The sequence below is a fragment of the Sebastes fasciatus genome, chromosome 22 (genome assembly GCF_043250625.1).
Source record: "Sebastes fasciatus isolate fSebFas1 chromosome 22, fSebFas1.pri, whole genome shotgun sequence".
NCBI lineage: Eukaryota > Metazoa > Chordata > Actinopteri > Perciformes > Sebastidae > Sebastes > Sebastes fasciatus.
This window is the reverse complement of record NC_133816.1, coordinates 4,770,260-4,785,809: the sequence shown is the minus strand read 5'-3', so window position 1 is coordinate 4,785,809 and position 15,550 is coordinate 4,770,260. Positions and strand designations below refer to the sequence as shown.

Genomic DNA, 15,550 nt, shown 5'->3' with positions numbered 1-15,550 from the left:
TATGTTGGTAATATTGTGTCATGGGGCCTCTGGTGATTCCCACCCCTAAAAAATGATGACCACACGTAAACCCTAATATACTGTATAAGTTATTTCGTAGTACTTTCATGCGACCACGTATCTGCTACAAACTCAGAAGGTACTGTGGTTGACCTGACAGCTAGCTTAATGAAATAATTTAGGACTTGGCACCCGTGAGCTCAGCCTTTCAGGCAGCACCTCCTTTCAGGTTGTGTATAAATTCTGCCTTGTTAGCAGGTGATCACCAGTCTATTGGCAGTATAGATTCAGCCTCAGTGGCACAATTCAGAGCAAGAAAGCCTTTATAAACTTCACTATGACCAAGTTGGTGGATGTGTGACATTGCACAATGTTACGTTATTTTCTTTTCTGATCTCCAACCAGCGTGTGAGTGACTGAGCGGAGAGTAAAGTGTTGCAGGAAGTGGCAAACAGACCCAACCAAACATTCCTTTTTCTTTTTCTCTTCACTCGCCATTTGTCTGCTTCAAGTGATTTTGTCTTTGTTCTTCAGTCATTTACTGTTGATTCATGTTATCTCTTCCCTGTCATGCCCCAAAAAGTGAAGAGAGTGAAGAGATGTAGGTCAGGGCAGAGTGGGAGAAGTCTGGCACCTGATAAATGTGTATAGAAATAATCTCCCTTTTGTGAATGTGTGTGTGTGTGTGTGAGGCAGTTCATAGTTCTAGATGAGGCCAGTGTGAACCCACATGGGTGAATGCCAGTTTTAGATCATCTTTAAATAAATAAATAGATTAATGTGAGCAATACTAGTATAGCAGTCTCACACACACACACACACACACTGTCCCTTGGGCGAAATTGTACAAGAGCATACATGCAATATGCACACATACATGAGCACTTGCTGCACACAAAAAACACAGTTAAAACCATAGCCTGTATATATAAATGGACGACATGTCTCCGCTTCCTCCCACTGTACAAAAGTGAAGCCAAAATATCCCGGATAACGGGGCTGCCATCTTGAGGTTTTTATGTCATTTGGAGCCAAAGAACTTGCCCGAACCAATCCAGGTCAAGCACGACTGCAGTTTGCTAGTGTGAGCCACCTAGCTACTATGATAAGAACTACCTAAAATGACAGAAACCATCATTCGGAAAAAAATATTTGACGTATACTTTTACTTTTTAGTTTGTCCCTTCTGCTAACATAGAGGGGTTGGGATTTATGACCTATACTGCAGCCAGCCACCAGGGGGCGATCCAAATGTCTTGGCTTCTCTTTTGGTGAGCTGTCTTGTTGTCCATGTTTGTATACAGTCTATGGATAAAACACACACACACACACACACACACACACACACACACACACACACACACACACACAAACTAGACGGATACACACCGAATAGATGCAGTAACAGGGATGCCACATACACACACACATTTGGCAAATGAGCCAGAGCAAACATGCTACACTTCAAGCAAGACAAACACACAGCTACTACAAACACACATGAACATAAAACACAGGTAAACATCATGGCATTGCTGACAGACATCATAAAGCTGCTGAAGCAACACGTACCTCATTTCATCAGAGAAATACAACACACACACACACACACATTGAAATCCGCAGACATGCACATACATTAACATGTGCATACACACAGCTACTCTGTATCTCACTGAGATATGCACACAACAACATTCCCTCGCAGCACCACAGACGTTGTGCACACACTCACTAACACACCCTTCACACATCCCCTGCAGCTCGCTGCACAGTAATACACATGCCAGCAAGCTGATGGGAGTGGAATGGCCTTACTCCATGTTTTATGTGTTGGACTCCGGCCCACTAGTTCACTTTGATTTGACCCGGCAGCTGAAATGTATCGAGAATTTATTCGTACACATTTTGAAAATTCATCTTGAGACTTTATTCCTCAGATGGCCGCCTTGGATTTTGTCTGATCAGTGCCAAGTTAGCTTGTGCTGCACAGCAAGATAAACATTGAATATTTCATAGAGTAGCTCTGTATTGTTTTTCAACTCCTCCACAGGTACACCTGTATTTAGGTTAACTGTCTTAGGAGACATGCAGTATACATAGTGTGGACAGGGGAAGAAGCAAGGGTAATTGGTAGCCTTTTGTGACTCTCAGAAATAAAACCTCATTTCCCATGAACCCCTTTCTTGTCTGTAATGGCGAGAATTGCGTTACTTGTCCCAACACCTCGGCTGTTAAAGCAGTAGTACTTAAAGTTGTTAACATTTCTGGCTAAAAGATGCTGATGCCAGGAAAACTGACTGAGCTGAAGGAACCGGGAGCACTTATTTGAATTATGTCAAAGTTTGGGTCATGATAGGAAATTTCTTCTTCTGTTTGTCTTGGTGGCAGTTAGGGCTGCTAAAAATTGTTTGCATTATTGATCAATCTGTCAATCTTTTTTGGGGGATTAATTGATTAATTTAGTCCATAAAATGTCAGAATAGTGACAAATGCCCATCACAAGTTCCCAGGGGCCGAGATGACATCTTCAAATTGCCTCCTCCTTCAAACAACAGTTCTGACATTGAACATACAATGATATGAAACAGAGAAAAGCAGCATATCTGAGAAATTGAAAAGCTGGAAACACTGAGTGTTAGGCCTTTTCCCTCAATGAATCAATGAATGACTTAAACAATGAATGGATCATTGGAATTGTTAAAGGTGCTCTATAAGATATCCAGAGCATTCATGTAGCAGCAAACAACTATTTGCTATGTAAAGATATAGAGGAGTAAAGTCTCTCTGCTTTGTTGACATAGGCGGGCCAGCCGTGCGTGCATTTTAGTGCATGTGAGTGTGCTCCACTGGGTAGCTCAAGGCTGCCGCTCTGCACTGCTCGCGTATAACGGTTACAGCTGATAACGTTGTCCCGACTGACAGAGTTGTAGTGGAAACGTAGCACCTACCCTCCAGTTCCCCCTCAGGTAAAAACTCTTAGCTCTGTTGCCAATTTTGCACTGTTAGTGCTGTTAGCTGCGAGCTGCCAGCTCAGCCATCGCCATGTTGAGAGGTGTCCGGAGGCAATAGAAATGCTCCCAATCTCGCATTTAGCATCTTTAAGTTTCTGTTGACTAATCCATTAACTGACTGATGGTTTCAGCGCCTGGTTATACATTTGTCTCAGAATAAACATGGCATGGAAAAAATGCTATATATAGAAACTTTAATGGGAGGTAAGGGATAAAATGTCAAAAGATAAAAATTACAGCTTTCAAAGAAGTGCTTGTGAGAGAAATAAAGACAGTGAAGAAAAATTACTAAAACTCAAACAGAAAAGTATGAGACAGGCAATTAAAAAAAAATCAAATACTGAAAAAAATTGGAAAGACTGGAAGCCAACAAGGAGAAGTCAGAAAGAAAGATGTTACTGAAACTGCTCTTCTCTGTCCTCGTTTGAGTGTTTACCCCCAAATGATCTCTCCTCTTCTTGTAGTGCAAACACATCTGAACCATGAAATGTGACGCTCTGTCTTTCACTGTCCGTGGGCAGCTCTGCACAACATCACATGCTCGAGAACACCCTAAATTGTTTCTGGCTTATTGGAGAGACTCGCTCATACATTTAAAACCACATTGCTTAAGGTCATCATAAAATAATTTGTGCGCGCTGCTTCTTTTTTTTTCCGCAAAAGCATAAATGTTGAACCGAGGAGCTCTGGGTTTATCTCGCTTTATCGACCCAGCCTGACCTCTCCTCAGTCAAATTATTTCGCCATCTACCTCTGTATTAATCTAGCTGTCTTTCCTATCAGTCCTTATCGTCTCACTCTATCCGTGCGTCGCCTCTCTGCATTCCTCTCTCTTGATCTATCTGTCTGTCAAGGCGACCCTTCCTCTCTGCTACATCTCTGTTTCTATCCATCTGTCTGAATCTCTCTCTCTTCGGGCGACATGGGCCCAGTCAAATTGATCACATCACCCCATCCGTGTCCCCCTCGCAACACACAGATCTCTCTCCCCCCCCTCCTTGTACACCTCTGGCTGTATAGACAAGACCATCCATCAGTCTCTCTCTTTGTCTCTCACACACATACACACAGATCTCTATTTTGACATACAAAGGCGTTCTGCACTGCTTCTGTCCACTTGTCTCTTGTATCTGTCTTTTGCATCACGCCCTTCTCTCTTTTTTTTTCTTTTCTGTCCATCCATCTGTCTCTGTCTGCCTCGATCCAGACACATCCCTGTCTGCTGTTTGCGTTTCCAAGACGATGCCCTAATACAGTTATGCTCCATCTCTGTCATCGTGCATGGCAACGTTCCACTGCTTCATTACCACGGCAACAGAAAACTGTCTCCTTTCATTACGGAGCTTATTAATGCCGCATGCACATATGAGCGCACGCACATACAGAGCTAAAATGGGAGGAACAACATACACGATTAGACACACACACATACACACACAGCCATGGTTACTTGCAGAGGAAGAGAATAGATCATTGGATCCACGCACACAAACACAAATAACACAAATTAAAACACAGACGGAAGAGTGATGCTTGGACTCTAGCATGAATATTAACTTGCTCTATAATTGCCTGGCCATATTAAACTTGGGGGCTCCTCCTCCAGTATGTTAGACATTCAACATACTGCAGGATACGCACTACTGGGTTCAACTTAACAGCATTAAGTGCACTTCACTGCCTGGCTAGGGCCTCAACAAACGATACACACTGCATGCACCGCTGAGTCTAAACTAAAGGCACTATCCGGTGCCTAACCACAAGCTAAAGCAGCCCTCACACTGCAAGCAAAACACACAAGGGCATTAGACACCTTTCTCTTCTGTTCATAAAGTACGAGATCTCATTTTTGATAATATAAAACACATAATGTTTGTCATTGAGCATGTCCTGAACAGAAAGGATGCAATATGTGAAAATGTAATTTGTCAATCAAAGACAACCGAGGAAAGTCACTTTCGTTCGCTGTAATTTTGAGCTGTCAATCTTTTTATAGCTTTGTGTGAAATATCTTACAAATTAATTTCCTAAAGTAGACGTGACAAGTTTTTTAACAGATGAATTATGCAAACTAACAAAACTGAAAAATGTAAGTCACTGATAATTGATGCAAGTAATGTTGTCTTGAATTGACCGACACGTGTCTTTCTCGAGGAGGTGAATGATAAGTTGATGATACCACTTTTATACAACTCAGTGGTCAAGTCAGTTGTCACTTTTCCCTGTCTTGCTTGGCTGGGCAATATGAGCCCTGCCAACGGAAATTGGCTGAAAACCGTAGCAACCGAGATTACAGGTGTCAAACTACCTCAGCTGGCTGACAACTGTAACAAGAAGGTTGTCAGTGGGAGCTAAGGCTGCTTTAAATCACCCCCCTGCATCTCATTTATGAAGGGTTAGAGCGACTTCCCTTAAGGCTAAGATTGAAAAAATGCCAGGTCCGACAGGACAAACACGACGGCGAGGCTATACTAGATGTGCAACATACAGACGGGGGACAAATTAAAGCAACAACCTGAATAAATGAATGGAGAAATATTAGGACTGTCAATTGATTTAAAATATTCAGTTGCGATTAATCGCATGATTGTCCAAAGTTATCGCAATTAATCGCAAATTATTTGCACATTTATCTGTTCAAAATGTACCTTAAAGGGAGATTTGTCAAGTATTTAATACTCTTATCAACATGGGAGTGGGCGAATATGCTTGTTTTATGCAAATGTATGTATATATTTAGTATTGGATATCAATTAACAACACACTGTCTTGTTACTGTACTCTCTGCAAGACAGTTTCTGTATTCATCCGAAGAACATTTGTCAATTTCAGGAGAATCTCCTTGATAAACTGTTATGCGTATCAGCAATACTTTAAGCTGATCAGTTTAACAATTCTGCCTCCAGTATTTGGATGAAGCAGTTCATGAAAAATAAGATGTGAAAGTAAGTAGACAAAAGCCTGTTATTTCAGTGTGTCACCTGCACATCTCATTTTCACATCGTAGCTACAGGTTTGTGAAATTTAATTAGGCTGTGTTGTAATGAGGTTGATCCAACCTTGCAAAGTGAAGCGACGTGGTTCCTTGACAAACAAGGAACACATATTTTTCTCGCAAATTAATTACTTTATAATTTCAGAATATTCAAGTTTTTTGTTCTCGTAAAATTTGTTAGTTTTTACTTCTAAATTTACCACTCAAATCTCAGAATTTCCAAGATTAAAGTCTTAGCTTTACAAGAAAAAGCGTTGATATTCTCGGCGTTGTCATGCTGATGTTTTGTTTTATGCATCCCAACAGTTTTCAATGCAACTGGCTGCCAATAGACCTGCACATCAGGGACAAGCTGTTCAAACAGGCCCTGATACAAAGGATAACAGCATGCGGTGAAAGGTGCTCTCATTTCTTTTCAAAAAAGGTGACAGGCAGAAATAAATGTTTCTATGGTATAATCAGTTACCCGATCCATAGCGCAACCTTGAGCTAAAGCATGGCATTTGAGACTGTCGAGATAAGACATTTTCCTTCCTGAAATAAATTGTAATCGATACTGACACAGACTGATAGAACCTGTCTGCGAGAGATGAATCTATTTGCATCACATCTCTTGGTTTTTAAACAGTGATTAGTAGCAGAAAAAAAAAACCTAACCGGCCAACAGCAGCAGTATGGTTTAATGAATCCCACTGCAGGGTAGGAGACTTTCCAGGTCGCCGGTTGAAGAATCTGGGTCACAGACTTAAAGCATTTAAGTATCCATGTGAAGAAAAATCCCAGACTGAGGCTTTAATAGTAGCTTTAGTATCACTTCCACCCCAGTGGCTGACCAGGGCTTCGTGCCCGCTTCCATTCTAACTGGATGTATTCTGCATCAGTGGATTGCCTTCATTGAGATACATCTAATATGGCTGTTGCATGGTTCCGGCCTGGATTTCAGGAGGTTTATCTCACATCCTCTCTGCTGTTCTCCTCCTCGCTCTGTGCTTGAGAAGGGACTCGCGTCATGTTTGTTTTCCAGCTGGGTGTAATTCAACATCGATAGCACTTATCTGTGCTCTGCTGATATTCCCTGGCACCGGGAAGCCAACGGGATAACCCCTCTCGTGTGGCACTTTTGGCAGGCAAACCTCAACAGCGGCTTGAGTTGATCTCAGGAAGAAGTTTGGGTACAGACCAGAAAAAAAGTGGCAGGGGAAGATTAGTCCCAGTCCCCAAGTAAATCCAGTGAAAATTAAGAAAAGTTTTTAAGCCGTGTTATTGTTTAAGTATTCCCAACGTAATGTAGCACAAGGCATGTTTTGGGGTTAGTGGACTCAAAAGATGAGATGTTTGTTAGATAAACCTAAACTGCCTGACCAATCCCTTCTGCCAGGCAAGAAAATTCCCAGTCCCAGCGCTAAATATTGGAAAACCACAAATTCTGCAGTACAGTGCCTTTTTTTAATTTCAGTCAAATGAAAGTTTTCTGCTGAGAAGTTGACATTTACAGCTGCACTGCTTTATGCCTGCCGTTGTTAATATTATATGGCAGGTGTGAAAAAATCCATGTTAGCCATGAGTTAAAATGAAAATAAAATAAGATATTGTCATTGCAGAATTATATCTCCGGTATAAAGCACAGAGCTACTAGCTTTATGATATTCATGAATTATGTTTATTATCCTGTAACAACCCATATCCTCACATTATTTTTTTTTGCAGCGCTTTCTCTCTCAAGCACACACATGCATACAATCTTTCTTTCCTTTGCTTTTAATGCCCTTGGTGGGTGTGTTATATGCGAATGGACATCTGGCTATAGGAAGGCATTTTAGAACAGTGAAGAGAGAATGTGTGTGTTTGTGTTTGAGACGAGGCTGGTAGGTGGAGGCGTGGGTGCAACGTGCTAGCAGTGGCCTTGCTAGTTACCAGGGAACAGCTGGCCACGAAAAGGCATTTTAGGAAAAATGTCAAGGTGTGCCTGTGTGTGTGTTTCTATTAACAGTGAGGGAGAGCATTTTTGCATTATTAAAGCTGCAGTTGGTAACTTTGAGCAAATATGAAGTTATTCCTATAAAGATTGCTCCAGCCAGTGGGTGATGATTGGTTTTGGCTAGACTGTTTTCAACATGGCGGCCGGGTCAAAAAACGTTCTCATTTTACAGCTAAACGGTACACTAATGTATGTTTCTGTAAACATTTGAGGCAATAAATAGGCATTACAATAACAGAATATTGATTCATATTTGATCAGCGCTGCCTAGTTTGACCGCTTGATCGGAGTTCACGAGTTTCGTGAGCAGTGTTTGACTGCTGCGTAAAGACTGCTCGGCTGTGATTGGTTGTTTTTCTTCGGGCGTGGTGAAATCTTGCAAATGCCAGAGCACTAGGAGGACACAGAGGATGTTTTTTTCCCCCACAGATTATCTGTATCATGCACTACTGCAAGGATATAGTGACAGTTTTATATACAAAACTTTTGATCATATTTGCTCAAAGTTACCAACTGCGGTAAGTGGCAGGTCCTGAGTCTATAAACTCCAACGGTGGAAGTGAACGTGAATACAGATTATGACAGATTTTTTTGCGCAATAGTCACCAAAGTAAATATTGGACCCATTTTTCACAAGCCATATCTTCCGAACATGGTGACACTAAAATGGAATGTCTCATACAGACACATCAGGAGAAAATTAACTGTTTCCAAGACCCGTCTCTGTCTCAGCAACTCATTCTCGCGAGATCTGGCAACACAGATATCGCTTCTCTCTGTTGGTGCTGAACCGTCAGATTGGTGACGTTATTAGTCTAGCGTTAGCCAAACTGTGTCAAAATGTTAAGCTAATGTCAACTGACTGTCGCGAACACCCTAGCTAACTCATTTTCGTAATGCTAAATATCATAAATCCATCCACACAACGTCATAACACTTCCAAACGAGGTTGGGTGATCGGGGGGAGAGGCGACCAAGCTCATTTAGGAGACAGGAAGTGAATACCATTTCATACCATCGTTTGTTATAGCGCATCTTTGGTATACAGGACAGCCTCACCACCGGGGGAGCCCTCTGCGTCTCTCTCCTCTCTCTCTCTCTTTCTCTCTCTCTCTCTCTCTCTCTTTCTCTCTCTCTCTCTCTCTCTCTCTCTCTCTCTCTCTCTCTCTCTCTCTCTCTCTCTCTCTCTCTTTTCTCTCTCTCTCTCTCTCTCTCTCTCTCTCACACACACACACACAAGCTGGCCTCCTCACTTCTCCACTTCCCAACGCTCATCAATCACACTCTCCATCCCTCACTCCCTATTCTTCACATTGTAGTCCTCTTCTCCACTTTCATGAAACCACTGGCTCTCACACCAATCTATCTTCTGTTGTCTGGCAAAAGGAGTTGGGAGCATTGTATCCAAGACACACACATGAGCTACAGATACAAAAAGACCAAGAAACGAAAAGGGAAAATAGTGGGTGGATAGAGAGATTAACAGAGGTTGGAGACGACCAGATTTCAGTATGTAGAGATAATTAAAAACAACTCTACTTTCATTAAACACATTTTTTCTCTTGTTCAGGAATCTAGTTTGTTAACATATCATGTGCAAATATGTACAAAATGTCAGAAATATTATGAACTTTACACCCACTGACATCCAAGGTCTCTGTTTATAGCAGTGATGACAAACTTTAGTCACTTCCAGAGAGAAAGAGAAAATACTTAGTGCTTGTGAGACAGAAAGAACACTTCAATAATGTGTTAGACATTAGCTGGTTATGTGTTGTTTTGGGGAAGTGCCAGACTCCCTGAGGTACAGGAGCAATCAAAAATGAACATGGCAATGCAACACTGCTTCAAAATTGATGCTGTTTGCTAGAGGGCTTCTTGATTCAAAAGCAAAATAAAATGAATTTACCACAAAATTCAAATTAAATCCTCTAAAATGTAAAAAGGTGTGTAATACCGTATTAAGGAAATTCAAGATGTGGCGTTTGGCTTAATGCTTTGAAGCACCATGGAAGGCCGTCTCAGTGAAATACTGCAAAGCTACGACCATGAAAACAGTCACCTTCATAGTCTCAGTCGGCGATATTGCTTTCTGAAAACGTTCTTCTTTGTTCACTTTCAGAGCAGTTCTTTCCCTGAAGTGTTGGACTAAGTTGGCTCTAGTGCCATGCTTTTGAATTCAGCCTTTACTTTTCTGTACGCGCGTCTTCGGTAGTTAAACATGTCGTTTTTATGACTCAGTTTGTACGGTTCGTGGCCTTTTGCACTGCATTGCAATTGTCTTGTTTTGAGCTGTATTTAACAGATGGATTCTCTTTTTCTGAATTTCATGAGCTATTACAGTTTTTCTCGATTGTTTACACACATTTTCTGAAAGCATGCCTCATACTCTCAGAACTCTACACACAAATCAAAAAACACACACACAATAGGCAAAACCCCTCAATTCTCCTGCAAAATGAAACTTTACATTCAAATCAATGTTATTTCTTCTCAAAATGGTATTTTGTTTTCAAATGACACACACAAACCATCATATGAATAGACATTTATAAGAACCAGTTGAACACTGATGTGCTCAATGTAAAACACTATGATGAATGGAAAACACTTCTTCTCCATTCATCATAATGACTTAGGCCTTTTTTTTGTTCAGTGTTACACTTACTACAGACAGTACATACATAAGTGTGTTGTAAAATATTTTAGAATATTGTTTTTATACTCAGAACACACAAATACACGGTAACAAATATATTTTATTTTCCCCACAAAAACAATGTACACAGTGTACATCCCAACCAACACAAAGTTGCACATACAGTGGTCTACATACAAAACAACAGAAGAATTTACTGTATACAGTTTCTGTAAAAAAAAACGGGGAAAAAAACTATGCTGCATCCTCTCTTCTGTTTCGGTCTGGCCACAGCACCTCATCCACATCACAAGCCAAGCAATGCTTTCCCTGGCCAAGCAGCGGGGGAAATATCGCTTAGCATGTCAAATGCAGCCATGAAAAGCATCAACTGATTGCTAATTGTAACACTGTGTGACAGGTGTTTGCCCATGTGATGAGTCAGTGTGCATAGTAGGGCAATTGACTTTAGAATTTTGAATGACAGTGTGTTCCTTGTGAAAACGAGATTTTCTTCATGAAAATTGTGCCAAATGCAGAGAATTGTGTGTAGTGTTTTGAAAAAAGTGTGTTTTAGAACTGCAATTTGAGTGTAAAGCAGGAATTGTGCTTGTAGTTTAGCAGAATTGGTTCAGGGGGTTGGTGCATGAGTTACATGTTGTGGTCATTGTGTGTCAAGTACCAGTATTTGTGTGTAAACAATTGAGAAAAACTGTAAGATGAGGTTCAAGAGAAGTCCATGAACTCGGAGAGGCATGTTGAATAAATGTTTTGATTTGCCGGTTGTTTCCAATAAACAATACCTGGCTGTCACTCTTCCCACGGATACAGGTTAGACAGCTAAAGAGTTCTTTTAATGTTTTTTTGTATCACATTGAATACACGTCTAGTAAATTGTATGGGTTAAGTGACTTTTGTCAAACGGTTAAATTGTGTTCATCATTTTTCTAAGAGGCTGGCTGATGCTGATATTAATCCAGAGGTATTCGAGTCAGCTCCAGTATTGCTCCCATGCGCATTGGAAAATGTTTTTGTTTTTTTAAACTTTTATTTCTTATAACAAAGACGACTTACATTTTCAAGGGCATTTACCAACAAATCCACCTCGAGAGACGGGCCCCTGATTTCTCTCTCTAAAGACAGCGCATGTAGAAAAGGGGACACATAATAAGGAAAAGAAGAAAATGTTGGAGGTCTTGTTGTGCTTTTGACACACGTGCCTTTATGTGTCCAATATTTATGTGACCTTCACATTTTTCTGATGGCATAACTTTAAGTCTGATAACTACAAGTATCAACTATTTTCCCACCACCGTCCTGGTCTAGTCAGTTAGTTAATTACACCATGGAGAAAATTACCTTGATTATGTCACAGTGATGTCATCAGTTATCTCAACATGGACACGGAAACTACAAAATGTATACAGAAATCCTTAGTTATCTACTGAGCGCATGAGTGTGAAAGATGTGGACATTACCAGACATGAAGGGTTGAACAAAAAAATGCTATTGAGTTGCATTATGGGAAATGTAGGACGCAGGGTTTTTTTAGAGCTTAACCATATACGGACTTAAAGTCAGGATACCTTGACCTTTGCTACTTTGATTTTGACTATGGCTGTCAATCGATTAAAGTATTTAATCACAAATTAATCAACATTTTTAAAGGGAGATTTGTCAAGTATTTAATACTCTTATCAACATGGGTGTGGGCAAATATGCTTGCTTTATGCAAATGTATGTATATTATATTAATTACTGGAAATCAATAAACAACACAAAACAATGACAGATATTGTCCAGAAACCCTCACAGGTACTGCATTTAGCATAAAAAATATGCTCAAATCATATCATGTCAAACTGCAGCCCAACAGGCAACAACAGCTGTCAGTGTGTCAGTGTGCTGACTTGACTATGACTTGCCCCAAACTGCATGTGATTATCATAAAGTGGGCATGTCTGTAAAGGGGAGACTCGTGGGTACCCATAGAACCCATTTTCATTCACACATCTGGAGGTCAGAGGTCAAGGGACCCCTTTTGAAAATGGCCATGCCAGTTTTTCCTTGCCAAAATTTTGCATAAGTTCGTAACAAGCTAGAATTACATGGTTGGTACGAATGGATTCCTTAGATTTTTCTAGTTTCATATGATGCCAGTATCTTCACTTTAACTTTAAAACTGAACCTAAAAAACAAATTTGCGTTAAAGTGTTATTATCGCGTTACCTTTGAGAGCCTTAACTTTGACCATACTTTTTAAAATCTCTCTTGTGAATCCCCCAACTTTACTGAAATGCAGTACCAACTATTTACTTTAGCAGAACCTCATAATGAAGAGGTTATACCTTTTCAAACATTCTTGGGAGCAGAAAACATGTCAAGGTTTAATGTTGAGAGCTTAGTGTTTTTTCACTTTGTAAAATGTCCTTCAAGTGTCAAGACATGGCTGAATTAATCTGTCGTCATTGTGTACATTCAGAAATGTTTGAGTAGGAGTGCAGGAAGAGAAGGTCGGACACAGTGAAAAAATGTAACACACAGTTTATGATGTATAGTAAAAGTAACCCCAGCCTTTGTAATTTTGACCGGGGGCTTTAAATGCTCCAGCATCATCTTTCTAATCATACAGCAAAACAGAACAGAGGACAGAGGACTCTTTGCAATAACCTTTTCTCAAAATAAAAAGAGAACCAAAGGTATTTTTTTCCTTTGACTTCTCTTTGAAATTTATTTTCACAAAAGGTTTTTTTTTTTTGCAATTCAAGTCGTTATATGGTTTGTCGGCACAGCAGCAGGTTGAGGCTTTTTACTGTCAGACACGGTGACGTCTGGTCATTCAACCAGAAGAGGACTGTCTGCGTCAGCCATCAAAAACCTATGTCATTTACCTTTGAGACTGTCCTGCCAAGATAAATGACAGCATCAGTTGTTATCAGCAAATGCCCCAAAACAACCTATATTTACGTTCAAGTGGCAAAGCATTGTAGTCGGTGTAGAAAATTTGTCTCTTCGGGAGCAAAGCAGGAAATAGTGTGAGGTTGTCATAGATCAGAAAATGCTTCTGTGTGTCGTCTGAAGGGAAGTTATATAAACTATGCATGGGTTTACAGTGTTAATGTATAACAAATGTCAATAGCAGTGACTGTTAACTTTCAAACATTTTTCTTATGGCTGCGTTAAGCATTTCTGACAGCATAAGGGGCAAAAATAACTGTATCAAAGACACGCAGTCCTCAAATTCTGTCAAATAGTTGTGACATCTCGTGCTGGAAATGTCTGCTGTAACAGGGACTGCCTTGTGCAGCACACTCCCACTAACATGTGCAGACTCACACACAATTTACTAGAGTCAATAATAGCCTGCAACCATATGTGCTGTTGCCAGTAATTGAACACATGAGCCCACAACAAGCGTGTTTGTGTGTGAAATTCAGAGTTAAGTGCAAGCAAAAGGCATTTGTTGGCATTCAGGCTCCCCTGAGTTATCTTGAGCTAATGCAAGAAAACAGTAATGGAAAAATCTGATTTTTAATGTTGACCCTGACCTGATGGTATTTCCACATTCAGCCGGCAAATAAAATAATCAGATCTGGCTCTTTACATTTCAACAAAGGAAATACATAAATCTAGCCTATGAAAGACGGATATACCTGAATCATACCACGGTCTTTGGCGAAAGACGTCTTCTTTTCTGAATCACACAAAACACTTGACCACAATGGCCATGTGGTTTTAACATTTTACATTTGCAGGCACTTAGCGAGTGCAAACAGTAGAAAAAGATGAATTTCTTAGATTAACAATATCGAAACTAATGGCAAGGAGCAAAAGGGTCCGAATGTTGACCAGTGTAATGTAGTATATAAAGATAGACACTATGATAAAACAGGGAGAAGGTGATACATAAGCAGAGTTTGCAGTCTATAATAGAAGATGGGGTATGTCTACTGTTTGGACTGGAGAAACATGAGAGATTTGGAGATACAGGGTTGTAGGACTTGAACCATTTCTTCTTTCAATTATTTCATTACTCAACTTGGTTCCCCTCCCTCTAAGCAGTCTACCCTGCAAGTTACTCTGGGAGTAACTTTTCCTTTACTGCCTTGGATGTTCCTCGACAAGATAGAGAAATTGGTTCAATTAATCTTGGCATCACTGCACATAACAAAACCTAAACAAAATTCTAAATCTAAACCATTGATTTCTTAGCGTTAGAGAAAACAAAACAAAAGGAAATGGGTTAAATATACTGACACTGCCTGGCAAATGTCTTGGTTTAATTTTTGACATTGAGTCTGCAGCCAAACTGTCTAAAAAAAGTTTTTCACACTGTGGCCTGGAGCAATGTTTTTATTGTTACAACTGTTTAAAAATGTGTGCAGACATGCTGTCTAAAGATTAGAATGGTTTAAAAAAATAATTGAAACCATTTGTATGCCTCGGTCTTACTCAAAAGCTATCTCCTTGTTCAGCGTGCAGCAGGATAGGTTGTGTCTGTTGTCTCAGATTTGGCCCCCACTGGTTGACACATGTTAGAACTGATTTTACAGAACATGGTTAGGCCTCTAGCTACATTTCCAACCCTCTAACCCCCTTCAAGCCAGACAGCACCCTGAGGTCTTTGGGCAGAGTCCTTCTGTCTGATCCACAGACATGACTGAAGACCAAAGGAGACCCAGTTTGAGTCAATGCACTGTGTTGAACAACCTGTACAAGCAGCTGAGGCTATAACAACAATTCACTTAAAGCCAGTTCCTAAGGCCCCGTTCAGATCTGGCATTAACAGGCGTCCTGAGTGATCCGATCACAAGTGGACAGCTTTAAGTACATCTATTCCATGAATGTATTAAGAGAACTGGATACAGCGTTGGAGGCGGGGCCCCGTTCATTTCTATGAAGGTTGCTCAGTGGCGCATGAAGCC

The 15,550-nt window shown here is 40.5% G+C and overlaps 1 long non-coding RNA gene across 4 annotated transcripts in view; it reads left to right on the top strand.

Moving 5' to 3' along the window:
- LOC141760230 (uncharacterized) overlaps positions 1-15,550 on the top strand; it is a 47,672-nt gene that overhangs the window by 19,058 nt on the left and 13,064 nt on the right. The window contains exon 4 of one of the 4 annotated variants that reach the window (XR_012592299.1): positions 6,316-6,408. The exons of 2 other annotated variants lie outside the window; for them this stretch is intronic. This is a non-coding gene — a long non-coding RNA (uncharacterized LOC141760230). Of the gene's footprint in view, positions 1-6,315; positions 6,434-15,550 lie in introns of all 4 variants that reach the window. One more of the 4 variants, XR_012592300.1, reaches the window with a different exon arrangement.